General features: G+C 35.4%; 1 protein-coding gene across 1 annotated transcript in view; it reads left to right on the forward strand.

Annotated features, from left to right (window-relative positions):
* The window catches only part of HNF4G (hepatocyte nuclear factor 4 gamma), a 127981-nt gene that overhangs the window by 33665 nt on the left and 68474 nt on the right, over positions 1-25842 (forward strand). Inside the window, exon 2 of the mRNA XM_019453313.2 lies at positions 14392-14605. The gene's annotated coding sequence lies outside the window, so the exon portion shown is untranslated. The remainder of the gene's footprint in view (positions 1-14391; positions 14606-25842) is intronic.

A 25842-nucleotide genomic window follows, 5' to 3' on the forward strand; every position in this document is an offset into this window, starting at 1 on the left:
CAGCATAGCCTCATGTCTGCCAAAAAATTTTTAGGTTTTATGATGGGAATTTATGCAATATTGTTTCCTCACAAGATGCACAGACTATTACTCAATGACTGACATAATAAAACATTAGAGGTGAGGAGGTCCTAATGTGATCATGTATCTTCATTCCCCAATTTTCCTGGCTTTGTATTTTTATAACACATTTTCTACTTATTTATTGGACTTACATTGTCTTGAATGATATGTCCATAGGTGTGCTTTCCACTTGAATGGGGGATCTATGAACATGAATATTGAATATGAGTAACATTCAGTTATTATTCATTATAATTCTTGATCACGTTGCCTACTCCATATTGGGCCTTTAATAGATATGTTTAGAGTCAATTAATGAAGAAATGAATGATTATATAGGGAGTTTACATTCACATGGAACATTTAGAGATTAAATGATTGCTCAAAACCATCCAGTAGGGTAGCAATGATGTCAGGCCTCCAGAATTTAAGCTTTCTATTCTCTATACCAGCAGCCTGTTCTAGTATCTGCAGCCAGATTCCTTGTTCCAGGACTGTAGGCTGTGTCTGTGTTATTCCTCCCGGAATTAAGTGATTGATCTGCCTCAGTCATGGGCTAGTTATTCCACATTTCTGATCTTAATGTTTTATGTTTTGTTTTGTAAAATGAGGCAAATGATGTATATCACATGTGATGGTACTGAACATCAAGTAAGATAAATCTTTAGTATGTTTGCTAGTACATCCTAACTTACCCTCCTGTTCTCCAGTTGCACTGGAGTTTGCAGAAAGTACAGGGATTGTTGGTGCTTGGGTGTTGCTGCTGCTGTGCTCTCCCCAGAAGCTCTTTTCTCCCTGATTATTTGCTAGGTCTTTTCCTAAATGTCCAATTCTTAGAGACTCTTATCAAATCAGCCTATCAAAAGTAGCCCTGCTCATGCTATCCTCTCATCTTGTTTTATCTCTCTTCCTTGTACTTAGCAGTCCCTGACATTTTGATATATCGATTTTATAGTGCCCCTCTTGTTCACAAGAATGAGATCCACGAAGGCAGGGACTTTGTGTTCTTTATTCACTGCTCTCTAACCCCAGTGCTTAGTAGAGAACTTGGTCTGTGACATCATGAGATATCTATTTCTTCACTGAATGAAGGGAATGGTATAAGAAAATGCTGCTATTAAGAATCAAAACTACTTAGAAATGCTTGCATATGTGCATATCACTATAAACGTTAGCATTTTGTAGGGAATAACATAAAGTTGTCAATCATACATGAAAAATGATATGTAGGTCTTCAGTCCTTCCCTGTTGCTCCCACACCCATACCTTTTGTGCAAATAATGTAGTCCCATAAATGCATTTTTCTGTCTCATCAAAACCCAAACAAGAAAATTCATCTTCAAATTACATATATCAACCCTCAACAGAATAAAACACTAACTATACATTTTTGGAAAATTAACTTCCTAAAAAATGAATGTCAGATTACTATATGCTATTTGAGGACACAGAATGTGGTTTTTAAGAACATAAAAATTTATGAACTTTTTAAAATCTAAGTGATATATTTCATATAGCTCTCCCATCTGTCTCTATTTAGAGATATTTTATTTATTTTGTTGTATAACATTGCTTCTAGATGATTAATAATTAAAAATTACATTTCACAGCATGTTGGTATCTTTAGTTACACACATTTCCAACAATGACAGTCAGTGTGGGAAGTAATGTTCAAGTAGTTTATACTCTAGAGAACAATTAAATCATCTGCTACAACCTGGTGTTTTCTGTTTGCATGAACATGGAGGACTATAATTTTCTGGATAGTTCTTAAAGTATAGCAAAATGAGATGTGCAAGTCACTAAAGAAAATGTTTTACTAACATTTATCTTGATAAATTATTTCAGTTCTACATTTGATTTTGCAGACATATCCACAATGTCATTTAATTAGTGAAATAACTGGAAAGCTCATGAAAGTGGTAATTACCTTTATAGTTTTGGGGAGGATATTAAAAAGATTTTTAAAGATAACCATGATGCTCTCTTAATATACTTTCTTGTATAAGTTACTTTTGCTGCTTTTAAAATACTAGTAGTTGCAATGTTTGCATATTTTCTGTATGCAAACTTATTTAATCTCATCTGCAAAAAACTATAGCTCTATGGAATTAGGTATTCTAAATCAGAGCTAGTTATAATGAGTTGTATGGACTTATCCATCTAGTGAACATTATTGACTAAGTGGTTATGGGAACCATAAAATGCACTCCTTATCTGGGACTTCTTTGTCCAGAAGTACACAAAATTTTACAAATCTGTCCAGAGCCACATGTATCTAACAGGTGCATTTTCTACACTTTGGAGATCTCAATTTTTTGTGTGACATCTTAGTTGAATCATTCAAAATTCAACATAAACATTATGAGGAAATAGAAATGTGGAGTTAATATTGAATACATTGAGCATCTACTAAGAATGAAATTACAAATGTTTGAGAGTGGTATGATACCTAACACAATTCAAGACTGGATTTCTGGAGATATTATAAGAATTTGTTGATTTGTATACATGAGATGTTTTTAAAAAATCTTTTTTTCTATTTCCTCGAAAGCACAGTCCTGTGAAAAATGTAACTCTTTCTGTGTTTTATTGGATAACTTAGTTTTCATTTCAAGTTTTGTATTTACTATTCTATCTTATTTGGGCCTTTTTAGGCCTAATTCCTTTAAAAAATGATGCATAAAGAATTGACTTCAATATTTCCTTAGAAAGTATAAAAAATACAGTTTTTACCAGGATGGTAACTGAAACCTCTTCTTGGTATTGTGAAGGTAAAATTAACACTCTATGTCAAAGCCACATAGAATAAATAATCTATTTTAGTTAATTTTTTTAAATATTTATGAAGCAATTGTCTGATATATCCAGAACAGATCTATTGATTAATTAATTTAGTCATTTACCAAGTATCCGAAGTATTCAGAGCAGATTCCAAGGCTCCATATTAATAGCAATGGACTATTCTGCAGACTAGTTGTAAAAGAATACATGTGCATCAGTTTTCACAATGAAGATCCGTATCTCTTACATGTCTGTTCATCTAAGAGAAAGTGAGAAGATGAGGATGTGCATTAACTCCCGCCTCTCTGCTCCTTTTTTGGCATAATAAGGTAGCCTTGATTAATCAGGTAGCTTTATATGACCCGCTGTGCTGGCCTGAAGATAGAAGGGAAGTTGGTGTCCACCATGGGCCATATATTTTATGCCTGCTCCTCACCATACCCTGGGTAAATCTTTCTTTAGATGAAGAAACTGAAGTTGTCCACAATGAGGTAAGTAGCAGACCCAGGATTAAAACCTGGGTCTGTGTGACTCAAGCCATTCCCTTAGATTTTACTATGAATTATTTGAGGAGACAGGTAATATCTTAGAGAGGCTGAAACGTTCACAGAGCATCACATATAACATTGAATATGCTAGGTGGATCTTCTGCTGTGTGCTCTAGAGAACGTGTCTGAGAAGGTATGTGGAACATCTGGGGTGAAGGAGTGGTGGAGGTAGGATAGGTTGGTGGCTGCTCAGGTCTTGTTCAGCAAAAAGATATTTACTCATGGGAGCATTACTGTAGGGTAGAGTAGGCTCCTTTCTAGAGATGAAGAGGCAGGATCTAGATCTTATATCTAATGGAGTCAGAGCCTGAGCGGAGCATCTGTAGGTGAGCTCATGGGCCCTAGGCAGCTTCAAGGGGAGCCTGGTATCAGCATGAGGCTGGATTCAAGATGAAATGGTTAATTAAGTGAGAAGAGTGACCATAGTAAGGAAGCATTCATCATTAGTTAAAATTTTTAAGAAAATAAAAACTTGCTGTCACTGCTGCAGAAATGAGCTTTTCCTTCCTAAGGAATTATCAAAATGAGTTTGTGACAGGTGCAGTATATAGAATGAAAGACCTGCAATACCTTTTAAAAAAATACAAATCTCTCTCTATATATATACTTACAATTGTGTGTGTGTGTGTGTGTGTGTGTGTGTGTGTGTGTGTGTGTGTGTGTATGTAGTTATATATATTGCCAAGAGTGAGGTGATAGACATTTTCAGTAGAGGACAAATTGGAGAATGATGCTAATTTTAAGGAAAACATAATGAGCTGCTATGTTTTAAGACTGTTATGTTTTAAGACTAACACTGGTACGTGGTTAGGATTAGAAATATAAATTTGGGAAGTAATAATAATACTAGGAGGTCCTGTTTTTCATAAGGTGCATGAATTAATGTGTATTTAGGTAAACAAGATAAAATTAAAGACCAAGTCTTACATTAAGGATGGGAGGAAAATGTATAACCCAACAGAAGAAATAAGCAAGGAAGAAAATAAGAGAAAGAAGACCAGTGTTTGTTTGTATTTAAAGGGCTAGACTTTATTTACTTATCACAGAGGAATAGTTGTCAAAATGAGAGAAACCCTGAGAACAAAGAGATACTCTGACTCATTTTTAAAGGCTTCATTTTCCCAAAGGGAACAGGAATCAAATTTAAATTCATAATTTCCACTGGAGACCAAAAAACAAATGAACAAAACAAAACAAAACAAAAAAACAAAAAGAAAGAAAGAAATAAAAAAAAAACCCAAAACAAAAAACTTGTTCTGACTTTGACCATTAAATATACATGTATTATGTAAATGTCTCCACTATCCTGTAAGCTCCTTGAAGGCAGAGGAATTGTGTCTTCTTTCTTCGTTTCCTAAATGCCTGGTACATGTGGTACATTTGTTTAATTGAATTTACACTCTCATAGGAAAAGCAATAACCTCCACTTACAGGTTGGCATTCGGGGGCAGAGTTCATGTTGCTTCAGCATTGCAACTGGGTCAAAGTTAAGAACGGTTTTAATCTCACGTATGCTTTTTAAATCAAAAGTGAAAGCTAAAGAGAATAATGCTAATCACTCTTGCTCAATTTTATTTTTCTAATGGCTTTCTGACTTTTTAACTATTTAATGGATATGATATTAATGGAAAAGAAGTTGATTATCTTAAAATACATATTTTTAAGGGACAGTAATGGTTTCTGTCTTAGGCAGGCAAGATTATGAAACAAACTATTATAATTATATTCAAAATACAGCAATATAAAATATTAGGCATTTTTAGTTTTCTCATTTATTTTTTATTCACTGATAATGACTGTATTTGTTTGACATTCATTGAACAAATGTCTATTATCTATCTATCTATCTATCTTTCTCACTCTTCTAGGCAGGGTGGGATTCTATAAAGAGACATAATTCCTATTCCCTAATAGGATGGAGCTTCATTGTAGCTGGGCAAATAACATATAAAATTGAACAGAATGCAGGCTAAATAATAATGCCAAGTGTGTCTTATAACAGTATATGGTCGTGTCCCTAGTCATTAGGATATTCATAAAGTGCCATGAGTTCTTAGGAAAGAGAGATCACTGTAGCCTGTCAAGATTATGAAACCTATTATATGTGCAGAATTTTAAACTTGTGCCTGAATTGTTCTCATTATGTGGAAAAAAATAGTCTGATTTTTCTGTGCTAAACTATTTAAAATATGATCAGGAAACTAATAGGAACATGAAAAATATAGTTGTTTTGTTGGGTGATGGGATTCTGAATAATGAAATAATTTATTCTAGTCTTCACTTCAAAATGTTGCTTGTGTAGTGGTGTTTATAAATGAACTGTGTACTTTGGCTTCATGTAGGCAAAGAGAAGTAAACTCTGCTCTGTCCTTGTGTAAAATCAAGTAACTAATTCATACATATGTTCGTTCAGGAAATGTTTGCTCATTTATGCATTGAATCATATGCATGTTTATTCATACCCCCTGTCTTAGTCAGTTTAGGCTGCTCTAACAAATTACTGGGTGGCTTCAACAACAAACACTTATTTCTTACCGTTCCGGAGGATCATGGTCCAGTTCCAGGATCATGGTGCCAGCATGCTCGGGTTCCGGTGACAGCCCTCTTCCGGGTGGTGGACAGCCCACTTCTTGCTGTATCCTCACAAGGCTGAAAAAGAGCTAGCTCGCCCTCTGGCCTTTTCCTATGAAGACACTAATCCCATTCATAAGAACCCCTGCACATAAGACCTAGTTACCTCCTGAAGGCTTCACCTCACCTTTAATGTTTCCTTAAAGAGTGGATTTTCAGATAACACAGGTCATATCTCAAAGGGATGCCCATACCAGTGAAGAACCATACATGATGGAATAGGGGGAATGATGTCGTAAATCATTTTTTCTTAGTCACGCTTTATACTTTTTTGAGTGATTATGGTTTTCAGTGAGAATTCGCCTATTTGTGATGCCCCCTGGGTGGTAATTAACTGGTGCAATGTTACAATACGTACACAGAAAGCTTAAGATGTTGCATCTGAGGAGAAAAATATCCTTAAATACAGTGTGAACACAAAGAATTCCTGCCAAATGGCTGGTGTTTAAGTGGTTTGAAAGAGTTAATATAGTTCCCTACAGGCCTAGTTAATGAAGGAGTATCTATCCCTATATTGACAAGATGGACATGGTTTTCAAATATAGTCAATTTATGTGGGGAGACTGTGGTGACAGAAAATACCTATTTCCTTTAATTCAGTTTACCATTTAATCTATAAATGCAAACTATGTTAAAGGATACTTGAAAAAAATAAGCTTGAAAGTCAACCTTAACCTCCCAAGGACCAGCTGAAGGTGCTCAAAAGACAATAAAAGTAAAATTTCATTATACAGACTTCAAGTGGGTTTTTTAAAAAACACATAGCCTTTCCAACTAAAATGATGAATGCTGTCCTGATTCTAATTGACAAGTATCATATAAAAAAGAGTTCTTGCCTTCGTTCTTATCAAAACTGTGGGGATTTCCAATGATAGGACAATATTATGTGGGTGGAAACTTCTCAGAAGAATAGAGAACTTATCAGTATTTACTTAAGTTCTATTACATTCAGAGCCATAAAAGCAACTACACTCATAAATTTATAGCCAGTCAAGGATATTGCCTCTTCCCCAAAGAGGCTAGATATTAAAGGAGTACAGTGAATAAGCTCAAATCATGAAGTGGTTTCAATATTGGAAGAGTTTTCCTCCTTCATATTTCAACTTGTAGCCAATATGTTATGAAGAATCACTGGCTAGCTAACTTCGGGAGTTTGGAAGCAAAAGACAATCTTAACCATTTTTTTTCTTACAAATTTTGTTTTTCTTCTATTGTTAGTACTTAATAATAGCATTTACCCATTAATGAGCTCTAACCACAGATGAATGATCACCACACTTGCTATTTACAATTTCAAAATGCAGATAAAGAAACAGAAATTCATAGAGGTTAAGAATCTTGCCCCACATCACAGCAGAGACAAGACTTAAGCCCAGATCCTGCTGATTCTGAAACTATTTCTGCATTAGCTTCATATGTGTGTTGTAACAAATTACCACAAACTGAGTGGCTTGAGATAACATTTATTATTATACGTGTTATTATTTTACAGCACAAGAAGTTCCAAGGGGTCTCTCTGGGCTAAATTTAAGATGTCAGGAGGGCTGCATTCCTCTGGAGACTCTGGTGGAGAATCCATTTCCTTGCTTTTCCAGCTTCTTGAGTCTTCCTCCACTCCTTGGCTCGTGGCCCCCTCTTCCATCTTCCACCTTCAAAGCGAACAATCCCATTCTAACATCTGTTTCTGTCACCACAGCTCCTTTTCTGATTCTTCTGACTCCTCGTTCCATCTTTTTAACATACCCTTGTGATTCCATTGGGCCCACCTGGCTTAGTCAGGATTCTCACCCTGTTTTAAGAGCCTCATCTTCATCACATCTTCAAAGTCACTTGCCATGTAAAGTAACATATTTAGAGCTTCCGAGGACATTTTTGGAAGGCCATTACTCTGCTTACCACAAAAACTAAGGAAGATCTAGGTAAACATAGTACAATTGTGTGTGTATTTTAAGATTAGTATTTTGATATTATAATTTAGTAGACTAAAATGATCATCGGTAAGATTAATGATCACTAAAATGATTATAGTAGCCTAATATAATAGTAGTTTTGGATCCAGAACACTCCTTACTCCATCATTTACTAACCTCAGATAAATCTCTTAGTGCTATTGCTTTAGAGTTGATATGATGGTAAAATTATGCCAAATTTTAGTCCTGAGAACAGAGACATATTTAAACACTTCACTGGTAGGTGTTTAATAAATGCTTATTTCTTCTCCCCTATTTCTAGAAAATAAAAAAGAGAATACAGGTAAAATGGTACATGCTACGTGTAAATATCATAAGTACTGAATGATAATAAATATGCAAAAACTGTTTATTTTCTAAATATGTTTAACATTCTGCATTAAATATATTAAATTTGGGCATTTGAATTAATTCATTAGCCTGGTGATGGCTTTTTCTCATTCCATTTTAGGTTCTTAATTTTTAAGGTGAAGGTTTATTATTATTTGTTGCTATTATAAGTGTGCAGCTAGTAGTATTATGGGACATGAATTCTGAGTCATTCTTTTAAAAATCTTTTTTTTTTTAAATTAATCACAATCCCATGTTACAGGATGGTTATAATAAAAAGTACTCTACCTTGTCATTCCTTCACTCTCATCAAATTCTCAGGGCAACTCATAACTGTTGTTTTTTAATTCCTTCCTGTTGCAATGCTACTCTATAAATGGTGATCACACGCTTGTCAACTTTAAAGCAGAATCATCGACTCCTGCTCTGATAGTTGAGGATCTGTCCCCCTTAACTTACCCATCTTTCCTTGCCCTTCCTTTCAATGTTGAACATTTTTATTTTTCATTTTGTTCTTTTACTGATTACTTTTATCACTTGAAATAATGTTAAGAATTCTCTTTTTTTTTTAACAAGTCTATACTTTTAATTTTTTAAGACAAGTTATTATTACTTCTGCTAATTTCCTCAACTTTTCCTTTCTCCTGTGGCTTACTTTTGGTCAGCTAAACTTTTATGTTGTCAAGCTTACTTATATTTATATTTTTTTCTATAACCATCACCAAGTCTTCCTTTTTTTTAATCTATTGCCTCTAAAAGTTGGAAACAGGTAAACAATATGGACAGTCCAGAAGCATGTCTAATGTGCAGTGTGCTCTTCTACGGGGATATAGGTTCACCCCCAGAAACCTAGGAAATGCTTGGGAAAAATTGTTATGTGTTCAAATGGAGTTTCGTTCTTTCTGTTTAATATTTAACTCAATTGCTTGAAATTATTCCAAATTTACATCTGCTTTATGTCTGGGCTTTGATTTTTTTCAGACAAGTTTGTTTTTAACCCTGAAATTTCAAATTCGGTTTCTTTCTGTTTTCTCCTCTAAATTTGCTGTTACCTTATCCTCAATTTTTTTTAATACTCAAAGTCTTAGGTTGTCTCAGATTTTCTCCCCCCCCCCCCTCCAAAACTTCCCTTGTGGGGCTCTGCATGTTTTTGAAAATCTTAGGATGCACTGTGTTACAAAATTTCAAAAGGATATGAGTGTGGGCCTTTTTTCATTCTTTGTCTTGACATCCCCATGGTCCTGTTCAATTTTGAAATCTTAGATTTTGCTTTAGTTTGGGGACATTTTCTAGTGTTGGTTTGTTTTTTTAAATGATTTTTTTCTTTCCTATTTCTTTGTTTTCATTTTCTTATTTTTGTTTCATTTTCTTATTTTGTTGGACCTCCCAGATTAGTTTTGTCTCCTGACTTTTATTTCATATTTTCATTCTCTTTTTGCGTTTATTTTTTATGTAAGAAGTATTTTTATTGTTTACTTTTTAGGCTTCTGATGCATTTTGCATTTTGGTTATTATATGTTTAATCTCTAAGATCTCTTTTTAGTTCTATAATTATTTCCATTATTTATTTTAATATTTTTAAATATACATGCATAAAAGCAAATAAAATAGTGTCTTCAAGATTGTCTTGGATATTCTTATTCTTTTGTTTAGAATGAGCTTATTAATATTCACTACAAATCATGCATGAATTTCCATTGATATACTATAACTTTACTGATAAATTTGCAGAGTTGAAAACCTTGATTTATAGAGTCATCTATTGATACCATCTTCAACTTTGGGGTCTTCTGCACCAAAGCATTATATATATATTTTGCAAATATATTATGCCTTGGGGCACCTGGGTGGCTCAGTCGGTTAGGCCTCTGACTTTCGCTCAGGTCATGATCTCGCGGTTCGTGGGTTTGAGTCCCACGTCGGGCTCTGTGCTGACAGCTCGGAGCCTGGAACCTGCTTTGGATTCTGTGTCTCCTGTCTTTGCCCCTCCCTTGTTCGTGCTGTCTCTCCCTATCAAAAAAATAAATAAGCATTAAAAAATTAAAAAAAAAACCCACAAAGTACATTATGCTTGTATAGCAAACCATAGTCTTAAGGGAAAAAACACACACCTCTGTTTCCTTTACTCTGAGGTAAGGGAAAACCTGTTGTAGTCAGCTGTTGCTACAGTAATGCTGCAGAACAACAACAACAACAAGCCATAAAATGCTTAGTGTCTTACTGTTACTTTATTTATTTTCATACTCTCAAGGGTGTAATAGGGCTGATCTAAGCGAGGCTCCTTAGGATTAGGCTGTACTGCAGGCTTCTGGCTACATTTCCGGTATGAGGTGCAGTTGAAGGAGCAGTAGATCGAGTGGCATATTCTTTTTGTGACAGATCACAGGTACACAAGAGAGCAAGCCAAGCCATGCAAACAATTAAAGCTTCTGTTACATCATGTCCACTGACATTCTATTAGTCAAAGCAATTTCGTGGCCAAGCTCAACATTACTGCGATAGGGAAGTATATTCCACCCACAGTGCAGGCACTGTAAAATTACTTAGCACAGGATGTGGATGTCTAAACCTAGTGAGAGAAGCTGAATGATGGGGACAATAACCCAGTTTATATCAGAAGGGAAGTATATGAATATAAGTATGAGTATTCTTGATGTGTATGATTTTTTGTTTGGCCATTATTAGAAACTTCAAACTTTTTAAAAACATTTTTATTTAAGAAAATTGTTTCTTTAATTTTTTTTTAATGCTTACTCATTTTTGAGAGACAGAGAGAGACAGAGCATGAGCAGGGGAGGAGCAAAGAGAGGGGGAGACACGGAATCCAAAGTAGACTACTGAACTGTCAGCACAGAGCCTGAAAGTAGGGCTCAAACCCAGGAACCATGAGATCATGACCTGAGCCGAAGTCCGACCCTTAATCAACTGAACCATCCAGGCACCCAAGCTTTTTTGTTTTTTGTTTTGTTTTGTTTTGTTTTTAAAGAATTTCACTTATAAGATTAAAAACATGGGGTGCTGGGGTGGCTCAGTTGGTGAAGCATTCGACTCTTGATTTCAGCTCAGGTCATGATCTCTTGGTCCATGAGTTCCAGGCCCACATCAGGCTCCATGTTGACAGTGTGGGCCTGTTTGGGATCCTCTCTCTCTCCCTCTCTGCCTCTCCCTGCTCCCTCTCTCTCTATCTCACTCGCTCTGTCTCTTTCTTTCATAAATAAATACATAAATAAACATTAAAAAAAGATTAAAAGCATTACTTACTTGCTAGTGATATATAATTAGTTACTTTACTGTAACGGTGATGAAAATCAGAGGAGAAAGGACCTCAGTCTTTCTCTTGGATAGAAGACCTGTGTTCAAACTGTCCAGTGAATAATCCTCAGTATGCACCAGTGATTTCATTAACTCTTCATTTGCCCTAATCCTGCTCTCTCTGAGTTATCCGTTGGTTTTTCTTTCTTCTCACCCCTCTCTGCACTTGGTGGACAGGTCCTGTCAGTTCCAACTCAATGGACCTTTCAAACCTACTGACTCAATTTTTATTCCATTAGGAGTTTTCATCCTCAACCAAGAGTTTTACCTCACAGACTTTTGAGTCAGAAACATCTTAGAAAAGAGAAATCTGAGTGTCCCATGTTTAGAGGCCCCAACTGCTAGAGCCCTGGCTTCCCATTGACTACAGGATAAAATCCAGATGTCGTTAGGTTGGCATCTAAAGCCCTTGACAGCTTGGTCTCCTTATTTTTCTCTCCTGAGGAGCATTCAGTTTCCCACATTTCTCCCTCATCCATCACTCGAACTGTATGGAAAGCTGACTTTAAAACTTTTTCTTCTTCTAGATGATTCTCTCAGTACTACAGCTATCATCCACTGTCTTCTACACTGTCATTGACCATCCAGAGACAGTTCAGAAGTCACTTTTGCTCCCAGGGTTTGCCTTACTCTCAGTCAGTGGTCTTCTTCTGGGATTTTTACAGCATTCTCCCAGACATTCGTTAAAGAATTTCTCTCTTGAACCCTTTACTTTTGATTATAAGTGTACAAAAAAAAATTCTTCCAAAAACCAGAAAGCAGAAAATAAAGTCTAATAATCACTGTTCTCCTCTGCTTAAGAGAATGCAGTTAATGTTTTGGTACTGTCTGGTTTTAAAGGTCAGTTTACTTCATTTAACAACATGGCAGAGGCATTTTTTCAGTGACATCCCATTGTAAAAATTAACTTAGCTGTTTCTCTCTCACGCTAGATGGCTCATTCCTCCAAGGAGCATCTATTCTCAGTTTATGCCTTCTTTCCAGTGAACAGTGCAATGTCTGGCAGATAGGAAGCATTTAATAATAGTTTTGTGAATGTTAAATGAAATGGGAATATGTTTCTAAGCCCAAATACCTCAGTGAATCTAAAGAAGTTTAACTGTAGTCAGTGACAGATTCCAAAAGTTGTAGTGTTTACTAGTGTCAGGATATATTGTTATGTTGAATATCATTTTTTTTGGAACGCTGGCACTGTGGCAAGGCAATAATTATGTTGTAATTGTTCGTTAATCCAGTTTCTCGGTTTTGACCTTTGGAAGTGATTTGCCATAAGGAATTCAGTCACATAAGGCTTTAATATTGATCAAATAATGCTGCAGCTTTAATGCTGGTAAAAGATACAAAGGGTTAAATCATTCTGGTCTTTTTAAAAGACATGTAACTCTTTTGTCTGATCTCCTTATGGTCCTTGTCACAACTGTATGGCTTTTAATCACTCATACGTTCAGTGAGTTACTGCTCTGCTGGAGCCTTAATAATGTTCTAGTTTGTTTGGATGATCTTCCTGATAAGGTCCTGACAATCTCTCAGTATAATGGGAAGACAATCAAAATAAAAAATGTTCTAAGAGTTCAGGTAGTAGAGCATGCTCTTATTTTTCACATGGTACAAGGATATTAAAATACTGACTTCCATGCTTTTGATTGAGTTTGTGATGAAATTCAAGAAAAATTGAAAATTTGAATTATTCTGCTGCTGGTAGGGATTGTATATCATGAACAGAAAGCAGGCATATATAACCAACTGTTGTATCATAATCTCAAGAGTGTCAGATCGTCCTTGTTTTATAGGAGTTTCTGTAGTATATCTAAGCAATTAATTCATTATATAGCTCTTTTATTTTTGCAATTACCACATGGAATTTTACAAAAACATAAAATGTCAATGTCAGTGCACACTGTTTGAATAATTAATAATAATGGCTGATATTGATTATTTCAGATTTTTCAAGGTGCTTTCCATGATCTCATTTTCATTATCTCATTTAACTCACTAGCCCTCTTAAGTAAGCAGTGGAATTGTTATAATTCTCCACTTGTGCCATCCATTCTGCCTCCTTCCCTCTTCCTGTTTCCTTATTTTTCTTTCTTTCTTTTAAAGGAGAAAATTTGGTGTATGGAAAGAGCACAGAATATGAATTCAGGTATTGTGCTCCATGCTTGCTCCCATTGAATTATTTTACCATTGGGCAGATCACTTTCATTTCTTAGAACCTTGGTTTCCTAACTGGCAAAATAAGAATAATGCAGAACTATATTCCTCAAAGTTGTGAGGATTAAGGTGAAATATAGGAAAAGCAAAAAAACAAACAAACAAAAAAAATAAAAATAAAGGGCATATGTAATGTCCTTGTTAGTTTCTTTTAAGGGTAGCTTGGGATAATGGAAAGAGAATATTTTGGCCTCATTGCTTCTTAATTATAGTACCTGATCAAGTATCCAACCTTCCTGAGCTTCATTTTTCTCATGTGTAAAATGAGCCTAATAATTCCTATCTTGTGAAGTTTTTAAATAGAAAAAATAAAGTAACATATATACTGTTCCTAGCAATTTTTGAAACCCAGTAGTGTATAAACTCTATTAGAAGTATTTTGTCTTCTTTCCTGCCTCTTTCCTACCTCATTTCCTCCTACCTTATTCTTCTTCCCCCACCTCAACTTGTATGGCAGAGAAGGTAGAGCACACGATTGCAAACTCTGGAGATTTAATAATTAAAACGTTTTAAACACTGAGACCTGTCTTTTTTCCAAACAGAATTGTAAGCTGCAATTGAGGAAGGAGAAGGGGATCCAAGCCCTGATGTCCCTTTTTTGAGTGCTTCTTCTCATGCTTTGGAACCTGCATTGAATCCTGAAAACTTTTTGCAGTAGAATTTGAAAACCACTGACCTAGCCCAACCCCCTCATTTTACAGATGAAGAAACTGAACTTGAGAGAAGTTGAGTGACTGGCCCACCGTTGCAAAGCTGGTAAGTGGTGCACTAAGACTAGAACTCATTGTGTTCTTACTTTACCCCATTGTTCCCCCTACTAAATGAAGGTACAGAGTGCAAATATGTGTAATTAAGATTCCTTTCTTAAGTGGCCTGGGTGGCTCAGTCAGTTAAGCATCTGACTCTTATTCTTGGCTTAGGTTCTGATCTCGGGGTTATGAGTTAGAACCCCATATTGGGCTCCACACTGGGCCTGAAGCCTACTTTAAGAAAAAAAAAAGGGAAAAAAGGGATTCCTCTCTTGAAGGAAATTATAGTTTATTTGTGGAGGTAGGATTTAGATTAAAAAGATGAAGAAATGTAAAGTAGCATGATGTAGCTATGAAATGGATAAATTAGGTAAATATTTTAAGAAGAGAGGAGCATGGATGATCATTGTCTTTTGGGATGGACTCTACAAACTCCATGAGGGCAGGGATTTGTTTGCTTATATTTTAATCCCAGTGCTGACAGAAATGCATGACTTCCAACAGGGCATTATTACTTATTCTTTTAAATTTTGTTTTTAACATTTGTTTTTGAAGGAGAGAGAGACAGAGCATGAGTTGGGGGGGGGGGGGGCGGGCAGAGAGAGAGGGAGGCACAGAATCCAAAGCAGGCTGCAGGCTCTGAGCCAACAGCACAGAGCCCGATGCGGGGCTTGAACCCACAAACCGTGAGATCATGATCTAGGCCGAAGTCGAACGCTTAACCAACTGAGCCACCCAGGCACCCCTATTACTTGTTCTTTTGAATGAAATGAATGATGGCATAATGAAGTACATAATTGAATCAAATTTAGAAAAAGGTTAGGGATGTAGATAATCTACATCAGGGTGTTCAAACTGTGGGTTGCTCTTTATTACTGGGTAAAGAAGTAAGTTCAGTGGATCGTGATTTACATGTAAAAAGTTACAGAGTGTCATTATGTCAAGAAATTTTTTGGATTTATATGTGATACTGACATACATATGTTTAATTGTGTGTATACTTGGTCACAATTTTATGTCTCACTTTAGGTCATGGTTAAAAATGTTTGAAAAATGCTGTTTTAGACAAAGGGAATACTAAAATTTGAGGCAGGCATGTAATGTTTTGTGGAAGAATAGTGACTTTAAGAGTTTTGTTAAATCAGAGGTGAAAAGAATAGTGAAATGAAATAAAATTTATCCAGAGGAAGAGGAATCAGTTTGGTTCTGTGGCTGCCTTCCACTATCACCACGCTTCGCACTAAAAGGATTTAACCAAACTACGCTTTAGAAAGATTAATTCATCAGGAAGAGTGAATGTGATTGGAATTGGCGAGACCAGAGAGAAAACTATGTAAAAGAGGTATCACAGGATGAGGATTTGTGGCCTCGACTGGTGACAGCTAGTAGAGAAAAAGTTTCTTAGCATGACTGTGGTAGAGTGAGGTTTAAAAAAGTGAGTGGGTGATGTTGACATGGAGCCCAAATAGCAAACAATTTCTTAGAACTGAGGGGGTAAGATTAAAGAAAAACAGTAGGACAGTAGAGTCAAGACAAGATTTTTGTTAAGATGGGAAGAAAGTGAGCATCTCTGTGGTCAAGTAGGGAGACTCAATAGAGAATGCTCCTAGACATGACTAAAAATGTATCTAGAGAAGACATCAAGATTCTAGCTAAAGAGAATATATTGAAAGGAGGAGAAGTCCCTTGTTCTAAAATACCAGAGAGGAGTGCCTGGGTGGCTCAGGCTGTTAGGCCTCTCCTTTTTATTTCTGCTCTGTTCATGATCTCAAGGTTCATGAGTTCGAGCCCCACATGGGGCTCTGCACTGACCATATGGAACCTGCTTGGGATTTTTTCTCTCTGCCCCTCCTTGCTCCTGCTCTCTCTCTCTTTCTCTCTCTCTCTGAAAGTAAATAAATAAACTTAAAAAAATAAAAATAAATAAACATTGCTTTCTGTAAATTGAAGGTTGACCAGGGACAACTATTTTAATCAAGGATATGGCATTGCTTTACTAATTTTTTTTGTTACTAATAAGAGATATTTTTAAGTGTGTAAAAACATTTTATTTGTCATGTAAGAAACATATGCTTTATGCACCCTAAATTTGTCTAAGACACTACTGTCACTTGAGAGATTACATAGTTTTGAGCATTCTCCATATTATGGGTAAGTTAGGAAGTTAGAAAGAAGGTGAGTACTGTATGAAAATTTTGGATTCCCTGTCCTTAAAAACTACTTAAAATGAATTTGATAATGATAAAACAAGTTCAGAAACCTAGAAATGTAATTACAGAGGGTTATAATATATTCATATTAGTTGAACCTTTCTTTCTGGCTTGGGTTTATCTGCCATTCATAGGAAATTTAGAGACTTCAAATTATAACTAATTATAATTTAAATAGAAAGCCATTGCTTGGCTGATTTATTTAGTAAAGGAAACTAAATAATACCGCTTTGTTGTTTACTAAAGGAAAGATATGATGGCATTATAGATGTCCCATAAATGTGTGTCTGTGAGTTTACATAATTAGAGAGAGAGAGAGAGAGAGAGAGGGAGAGAGAGAGAGAGAGGGAGTGTGTGTAATGAAACTGTCTCTAGGCATGGTCAGGTACAAAGGTCCATCACTTAAGTCTCAGAACTAAATAAACATGTGAGGTTATGATTATTTTATTGAGCTTTCTTATTTTATGAGCCACTAATGGCCCTTGGATCAGTTATTTTCATGAGCACTGGCAACCTACAGCTTCAGTGAAGCTTTATTTATTTATTGTTTTTATTTTAAAGTGCCAAGAAGAAAATGCCCAGTTCCCCGTCTTATTTTTCATTTACGATAAACCATAGAAATAAAATTTTTTTTTATTACAGAGAAAGAACTAAAATATATGTTAAGTGTTTATAACTGGCAATTTGCTTACAACTTTCTAATTTACTTTCAATTTCCAATGCAATTAGTTGAACTTCTGAGTTTGAGTATATGTACTGTTATCAACTTTAACGTCAGGCTCACTTATGTTGCTTTTTACACTTGTTAGGCTGAACATGCTGGCAAAATTAACAGGGTTATGTGGTTGAGCATTTGTGAGGAAATGCTGTGTAATGAAACACAATATTTTAAAATTTATTTTGTTCTTGCATCTACTGTAGTGTATTCATGTAATTTATATGTATTCATGTAATTTATTCATGTCATTGTTTTGAGAATTCCTTTCTGTGTAACCTTCTGTGGGAACTTGCAGGCAGAAACAGGGTCTAGAGAGAGCTCTGCATCCCACTTAGTCTTTCCAAATTTGCCAACCAGGTAAGTCCCTCACCATTCTAGGGGTGGGTTAATAAATCAATTTTACAGATTGCACTTCTCCTAGACGTGGTCGGGTAAAATAGAGGCACTTGCCAGTTTAGCTTCAAGTATCTTAAATATTTTTTTGTTTTTAGATTATCCTAAAACGAAAAAGGAAACTATTTGACTTGATATGTGCATGTGTTCCCTGTAGCCAAAGCCTACCGTTAAATTTTGAAAGGATTCTTAGGTTAATTTTTTAAATCATGGACTTTTAGCATTAAAATATTTATTAAAATCACACTATGGAGAATGAGAAGTATTATCAGCTGAATGTGGTATATTTAGAATTAAATCCTTCAAGTTTCTTTATATGTATAGAAGTTGAAGAACAGTTGGTTTCTGGTGACCAAATTTGGAGTGTAAGGGCAAAGGGTATCTAATCAGAAGAGAAATACCTATTTTTCTAAGTATATAAATATTCTAAATAGGATTTATGTCCAAGTCAAATAAAACCAAAATCTAGGGTTTGTTATTCTGCTAACCCTTAGAATTTCTTTGTATTTCTTGTTATTCTACTAACCCAAAGAATTTCTTTGTATTACTATTTGCACCATTATAAAAATTACTAAAACAAATTCTCATGATTCATGACCTTACATAAATTCAAATGATCTTGAAATTCCAATGATTCTGGGGATAGAAGATAAAGACCTTATAAGGGAATTCCTGGATATGAGAGCTCTAGTAATATTTCCACAGGAATTTCTAAGGTTCTAAAACTTGTTTAGATTCCAAAATCCAAGTCTTGTAGAGTGGATTTTATAACAAATATTTTTCTTTCCGTAAAGATGGTAAAATTTATAGCAAGGTAAGAGCTAGATGTTGAGTGTGGGAACAGAGTAGCTAATGAGCCCACTCTAAAAACTAAATAAAGTGGCTTGTTCAGACTCTGGAGTCCCTAGATGAGACAGTGACCCCTGAAAATGCATTCGGTATCAGGTACATTTAGGTTAGAATCTTGTCCTTGTCAGTGGTGCGTGTCCCTGCTCAAGTTCCTGAACCGTTTTGAGTGTCAGTTTTGTCATTTATAAAACCTGGACAGTAACACATCTCAGTGTAAAATCTGGTTAGGATTAAATGAGAAAAGGGCCTCCTAAAATGCCTGGCTCAGAACTGACCCCTCCTATCTGTTAAGCACAGTACCCGCCTTTCAAATGCAACTCTCTGAATTGCCCTGCCCAAGCTCCAACCCTTTTTAAGAGATAGATTGGCTTCTTAGATTATTCTCCTCGTTTTGTTCATGAATGAAGGCAAATGATTGTTTTACTTAAAGAAATAGAAATGATTGCCTTTAACAGCTGCTGACATATACACTAAAAAAGCTGGAGGTGGGGGTGGGGGGGGTGGCACTGTATTTCCTGCAAGTTAAACTTTTTCTTTCTTGCATATCTTAAGAATTTTAAAATCTGCATGTTTTTTTGTTTAGTTTTATAATCCATATGGACTATCTGGATTTTCTTCTACCTTTGAAAAAAGAAATTTGTGAATCTTTCATTTGTTTATCGTTTAGGACTAATAATAACACACTGAGTATTTTACAAATGTCAGTTACAATACTAAGCGATTCACTGTATTAACATACTTTTTCCTCAGTTACATATGAGATATTATTTCATTTTTACACGTAAGGAAATTGAGGCAAAAGGAATTTAGGTACATTTCCCTGAGGTCACATAATTAATAAGGGGTAGAGCTGGGATTTGAACTTTCAGAGATTGTCTTTAGAGCCATATGCTTATCATGGCACAGTAAATAATAAGACATAAAGTCAGTCTGGAAAATAATACCAGGCTATGTCATTAATGAGGTTCTGTCACTTGTTTTTAATGTTTTTTGGTGTGTGTGTGTGTGTGTGTGTGTGTGTGTGTGTGTTGTGTAAAGAAATTGTCATGCTGTGTATAAGTATTATTTGCTGAATGAATGTTTTGTTTATTAGAAACTGGATAACAAGAGGGAATATAACAAATGTAATGGATGTGGACGTGAAGGAGCACTTTACCATAAGCTGAGAGAATTTGAAAAATGTATTTTTTGAATCCCTGATGTTTAAATATTTTTTGGTGTTTGGGTAAGAATTTTCTTATTGAAAACAAATTCTGTGCAATTTAAGAACAATGTAATTTTTATTGAATGCATGCTTACTCGTCTTATAGCTCATATTTGACTTATTTATGTTATATATAAGGGACTCATTTTATTAATCAAAATAATTTTATTTTTTATTATTTTTCTAATTTTGAAAAATATTTTATTTATTTTTGAGACAGAGAGAGACAGAGCATGAACAAGGGAGGGGCAGAGAGAGAGGGAGACAGAATCCGAAGCAGGCTCCAGGCTCTGAGCTGTCAGCACAGAGCCCAGTGCAAGGTTTGAACCCACGAATCGTGGGATCATGATCTGAGCTGAGATGGACGCTTAACCAATTGAGCCACCCAGGAACCCCAATCAAAATATTTTAGAAGCTTATCAATAATTAATACCACAAAGCCTTAATAGGTAAACTAGAAAATATGTAATGTGCAGTGAATTAAATCTGAACTTGGGCAAAATAACCTTCATTTCTCTGAGCAGGACACAAATTGATCGCCCATGTTGGAAGTGTCCAAGAGAGCAAAGCTGGAAGCTCTGGCAGAATCCTACGATATGACTGCGCTTTAATGTCCAGCTACAGGTCTTCTAGGGGATTTTCAGTTTTACATTAAAAAAAAAGTTGTTCATCAGGGAAATTAAGAGTGAACAATAAAGATCACATTTAAAATAAAACCAAATTCGGCTGGAGGTTAAGAAACGGTTCACCACTGTTATTTTTCTTCATATCGAAGTATGGTATCTGAGTAGTATTTTACCTTATTTCTCGAACCTTGCCTGAAAATTGCTTAGCTAATCCGTAGTGCTATACATGGATAGCAGAGTAAGGAGAGTAAGTAAAGGACTCTTGGTCTCCAATTCTAATAATGACCTTGAGTGAGTAGCTTCATTTCTCTGGGTCTCATTTTCTCCTCAGAGGATAGAATTAGGTTGTTAGTTTTCAAACAGTGCTCTGCCAAGTCTAACAGATCTGAAGTGCTTTAGTTTCCCACACAAGTCTGTCTTTGATATTTTACCTATTGGTTGCACGCTTGATATTTGTTTAGAAGATACTTCCATAAGTAAAGATTTGAAAAGCTCCTGGACTAGATTACATCTGGAATTCCTTCCACCTTTGACGTTTTATTATCCATTTCTTCCTTTCTAATCCCTGTGCTAGAATCAGACACACAAATTACCACTGCTTTATACTCCAGCCTTTTCATGAAATGCCCATTTACCCCATTTTTACCAGTTCTACTTCTTTTTTCAAGGTCCGACTCTATGGCCGTCTCTAATGAATAGCCTTAACAAGCCAAGGAAAAACTCTCATTCTTTGGAATTTTAGTGAAGTATTTTAGTATCTTTTTTTATGAGGCACTCACCTGGTCTTCATTCTATCATGGTTATTATGTATTTGAAGAGTCGCTGTCTCTAATTCCTGTAGGGGCTAGCAAGAGTATCAGGATGAATAAAAGATAATGATGGGATGATAGCACACTCCCTGGAGAGCACGTGTGTCACCAGGAGGGGTCAGAGCCTTAATGGGCTTCCTGGAGAGTGTCCACAGGGAAATTTAAGATCAATATTACCAAATTGTGTTTCAAAAAAAATTAAAAAAAAATAAAGAAGTACACTCGAATGTCTTATGAAAGTTTTAACTTTTTGAAATGTACACAAAAAATAAATAAATAAAAACCAAATAATGCCAGAACAACAAAAAAAATATGTGATGACCGCTTATGTGTACCTCTGGACTGAGCATGCATGTGTGTCTTCCTTCCCTAACATGAATGCAATCCATTTACCTGTATCTTTGTTCACCAAAATTTAGTGAATCCTATTGGAAATGGTCAATTTCCAATAGAAATGGCCTTTCTATATAGGCTGGAGTAAAATCATCATAGTGTAAGCTTGACTGTCAAAAGCAATATGACAATGTCCTCAAAATGATAAAATTGGAAGTAGGTCATCTTCAAAGGTAAAATCTTTTGCTCTTAACTCCAGTGTCCCCTACCTGATGCTTTGCAGTATAATGTAAATACCTTCCAGAACCAGAAGGACATTAAAGAACATTTCACAGTTTTACTGCAGTTAAGCAGAGGCAGATGGATTGGCCAGTTGCCTAGAAGAAAAAAATCTCATCTGAAAATTTAGGTGGGTTTTAATGCAACCTCCTTCGGTTCATCTAAAGGAGATAATTTCTAATTAGAGCTTGTTTTTCTTTTTGTTGCTTTTCTTCAGCACCTTTGGTACTCACTAAATACCCCAGAATGCCAGAATGCTGACGAGTTTGTATTCTTTTAAATGTTGATCTGCTGGTGATCACATTTACTTATTCTCATCAAAAACAGTTTTAATTTTAGACTATCCAAACAAAATTTTAAGCACTCATATTTTCATTCTCTATATAACAGTGACAGTGTTTATATCAGATTCACACTATTGTTTCCTATTTGAAGTAATCCCCAATTAAGTTTCCATATTCTAGTTAAAGTTTTAATCTAATCCTTTATTCTGTTTATGACTAAATAACAGAGTATTCAGTAGTGACTGGGGGATCTGAACTCAATGACCTATGAACTTAACACACGCACACACAAAATAAAGTTTGAAATGCTGTGTTTGTGATAAGATGATAGCGTTTCAATTATGAGGAAATCCCTATTGTTTATCATCTTACATTTTACTAAACTTAAGTATAAAATTGATTATATTTCTAAAAAAGTATTGATTTATTAAAATATTCATTCATCTGTTTCAAATATTTTGAATAAAATTTTTCCTAATTTTATTTTAATAAATCAGCCAAGTGCAGTTCACATTTTCTTTCCAGCACAAATGAAATTCTTTAAGTGGTTTTCATGGTTTAGAGCTCCCTGCACCACTCAAGTACCTTTTCTTTTTAACAGTCCCATTAACAAAGTAGGCAGAGATGCTCTCTCATTAATAAAGAAGAATAATCCACCTATTCTGCCCAGGGAAATTCCCACAGGAGCACAGCCCCTCCCTGCACAGACTGCTACAGTCCTGACTCCTTTCCTCAGCCTTTGTTACACTGCCCCCTGCATCTCACCAAGTGGCCTCACAGTGTATATTGTTCAGGTTGCTCATCTGTTTTTTTCTCCCTAAAAATGTGTACAGTCTGTGCAGCTTTTCATTAAAGTTCAGTATCATTGATCGAAAGTTGGGTTTATTCAGTGGTAAGTCTACTCTCTTTAAATCTAAGGAAAAAGATAATATATAAACAAAGTAGATAATATTTTTAAACTCAATTTGCAATATCTCAATATTTGCAAATGAATCATTGTGATTCATCACTGTAAGAGAAAGAATAAGAACCACATAATCATCTCAATAGAACCAAAAAAAAAGCATTTGAAAAAGTTTGACAAATATTATCTAACTTGTTTAAATATTATCTTTTGCCTTGAAAAGTTATCACAATAACGTCCATTACAGGATTAAACAGGCTAAGATCTTATTGCATATTATTAGTTATAGTTGCTTAGAACTATTATCCCTATGTCACTACGCTTGGTCAATAGGAACTAACCGCATTGATAAAAGAATAACCAAGGTAACACAACTTTCTATATAGATGACCCTTTCGTATGAAATACCTCATTGGATTATATCTACCCTAGTATTCGTAGTTGTAGTAGTAGTAATAGCAGCAGTAGTAGTATTATTATAGATATTATTAAAGATTCAAAAATAAAGCTGGGGCACCTGGGTGGCTTAGTTGGTTAAGCATCTGACTCTTATTTTGGTCAGGTCATGATCTCTTCGTGAGTTCGAGCCCTGCACTGGGCTCTGCGCTGACAGCACAGAGCCTGCTTGGGATTCTTTCTCTCCCTCTCTGTTCCGCTTGTGCATGCATATATCCTCCCTCTCTCAAAACCTCTAAACCTACTTTGTTGAGGGTTTTTCTCATGAATGGATGTTGAACTTTGTCAAATGCTTTTTTTTTTTGCTTCTATGGAGATGATTATATGGTTCTTATTCTTTCTCTTACAGTGATGAATCACGGTGATTGATTTGCGAATATTGAGCCACCCTAGCAAGCCAGGAATAAATCCCACTTGATCGTGGTGAATGATTTTTTAATGTGTGGAGTCTATTTGCTAGTATTTTGTTGAGGTTTTTGCACCTGTGCTCATCAAGGTTCTCTTTTTTTAGTGGTATGTTCATCTCATCTTGGTATCAGGGTAATGCTGGCCTTACTGAATAAATTTGGAAGATTCCCTTCCTTTCTATTTTTTTGGAATAGTTTGAGAAGAATAGGTGTTAACTCTTCTTTAAACGTTTGGTTTGATTTGCCTGTGAAACCGTCTGGTCCTGAACTTTTGTTTGTTAGGAGTTTTCTGATTACTGATTGAATTTCTTCACTGGTTATTGGTCTGTTAAAATTTTCAGTTTCTTCCTGTTATGATCTTGGTTATTTATATGTTTCTAGGAATGTATCCATTTCTTCCAGGTTGTCCAATTTGTTGGCATATAGTTTTTCATAATATTTTCTTATAATTCTTTGTAATCTGTGGTATTGGTTGTTATTTCTCCTCCCTCATTTGTGATTTTATTTATTTGAGTCCTTTCTCTTTTTTTTCTTGGTAAGTCTTGCTAGAAGTTTATCAATTTTATTGATTTTTTTCAAAGAGCCAGCTCCTGGTTTCATTGATCTGTTTTATTGTGTGTATGTTCTTTTTTTTTAATTTCTACATCATTTATTTCTGTTCTAAACTTTATCATTTCTTTCTTTCTGCTAGTTTTAGGTTTTGGTTGTTGTTCTTTTTGTGGCTCCTTTAGGTGTAAGGTTAGGTTGTTTATTTAAGATTTTTCTTGCTTCTTGAGATAGACCTGTATGGCTATAAACTTCCCTCTTGCAAATGCTTTTGCTGCATCACATAAGTTTTGGACCATTGTATTTTCATTTTCATTTGTTTACATGTACTTTTTTATTGCTTCTTTGATTTCCTGGCTGACCCATTCATTGTTTAGTAGCATGTTATTTAACCTCCATGTATGTGTGGTCTTTCCAGATTTTTTCTTGTTGTTGACTTCTAGTTTCATAGCACTGCAGTCAGAAACGATGCATGGTATGACTTCAATTTTTTTAAATTTTTTGAGGCTCCTTTTGTGGGCTAATATGTGATGAGTTCTGGAGAATGTTCCATGTGCACTTGAAAAGAATGTGTATTCTACTGTTTTAGGATGAAATGTTCCAAATATATCCTTCTGTTTCAGTTCATCATTCAAAGCCACTGTTTCCTTGTTGATTTTGTTTAGATGATCTGTCCTTTTTGTAAGTGGGATGTTAAAATCTCCTACTATTGGGGCGTCTGGGTGGCTCAGTTGGTTAAGCATCCAACTTCGTCTCAGGTCATGATCTCAGGTAGGGTTCATGAGTTCGAGCTCCACATAGGGCTCTGTGCTGACAGCTCAGAGCCTGGAACCTGCTTCAGGTTCTGTGTCTCCCTCTCTCTCTGCCCCTCCCCCGCTTGTGCTCTGTCTCCCTCTCTCTCAAAAATAAACAAATATTAAAAAAAATTTTTAAATAAAGTCTATTGTATTATTATTGTATTATTGTATTATTATTGATTAGTTCCTTTTTTGTTTATTATTAATTGTTTTATGTATTTGGGTGCTGCTGTTTTGGGTGCACAAGTATTTACAATTGTTATATCAGAAAATGCTCTCAGGTAATGATAAGTGAAAAGAGCAGGATATACAAATTTATAATGCATATTATCACAATTATGGAAACATACCTCTGAGTCCTGAGCCTGAAATGCTCCAGTACGCAAAGCATCCACTCCTCTCAGGGCTTTTTCTGGAATTCTCTTGGTC

This window comes from Panthera pardus, unplaced genomic scaffold, assembly GCF_024362965.1.
Source record: "Panthera pardus isolate Hobbes unplaced genomic scaffold, ASM2436296v1 HiC_scaffold_7, whole genome shotgun sequence".
In the NCBI taxonomy this organism is placed as follows: Eukaryota; Metazoa; Chordata; class Mammalia; order Carnivora; family Felidae; genus Panthera; species Panthera pardus.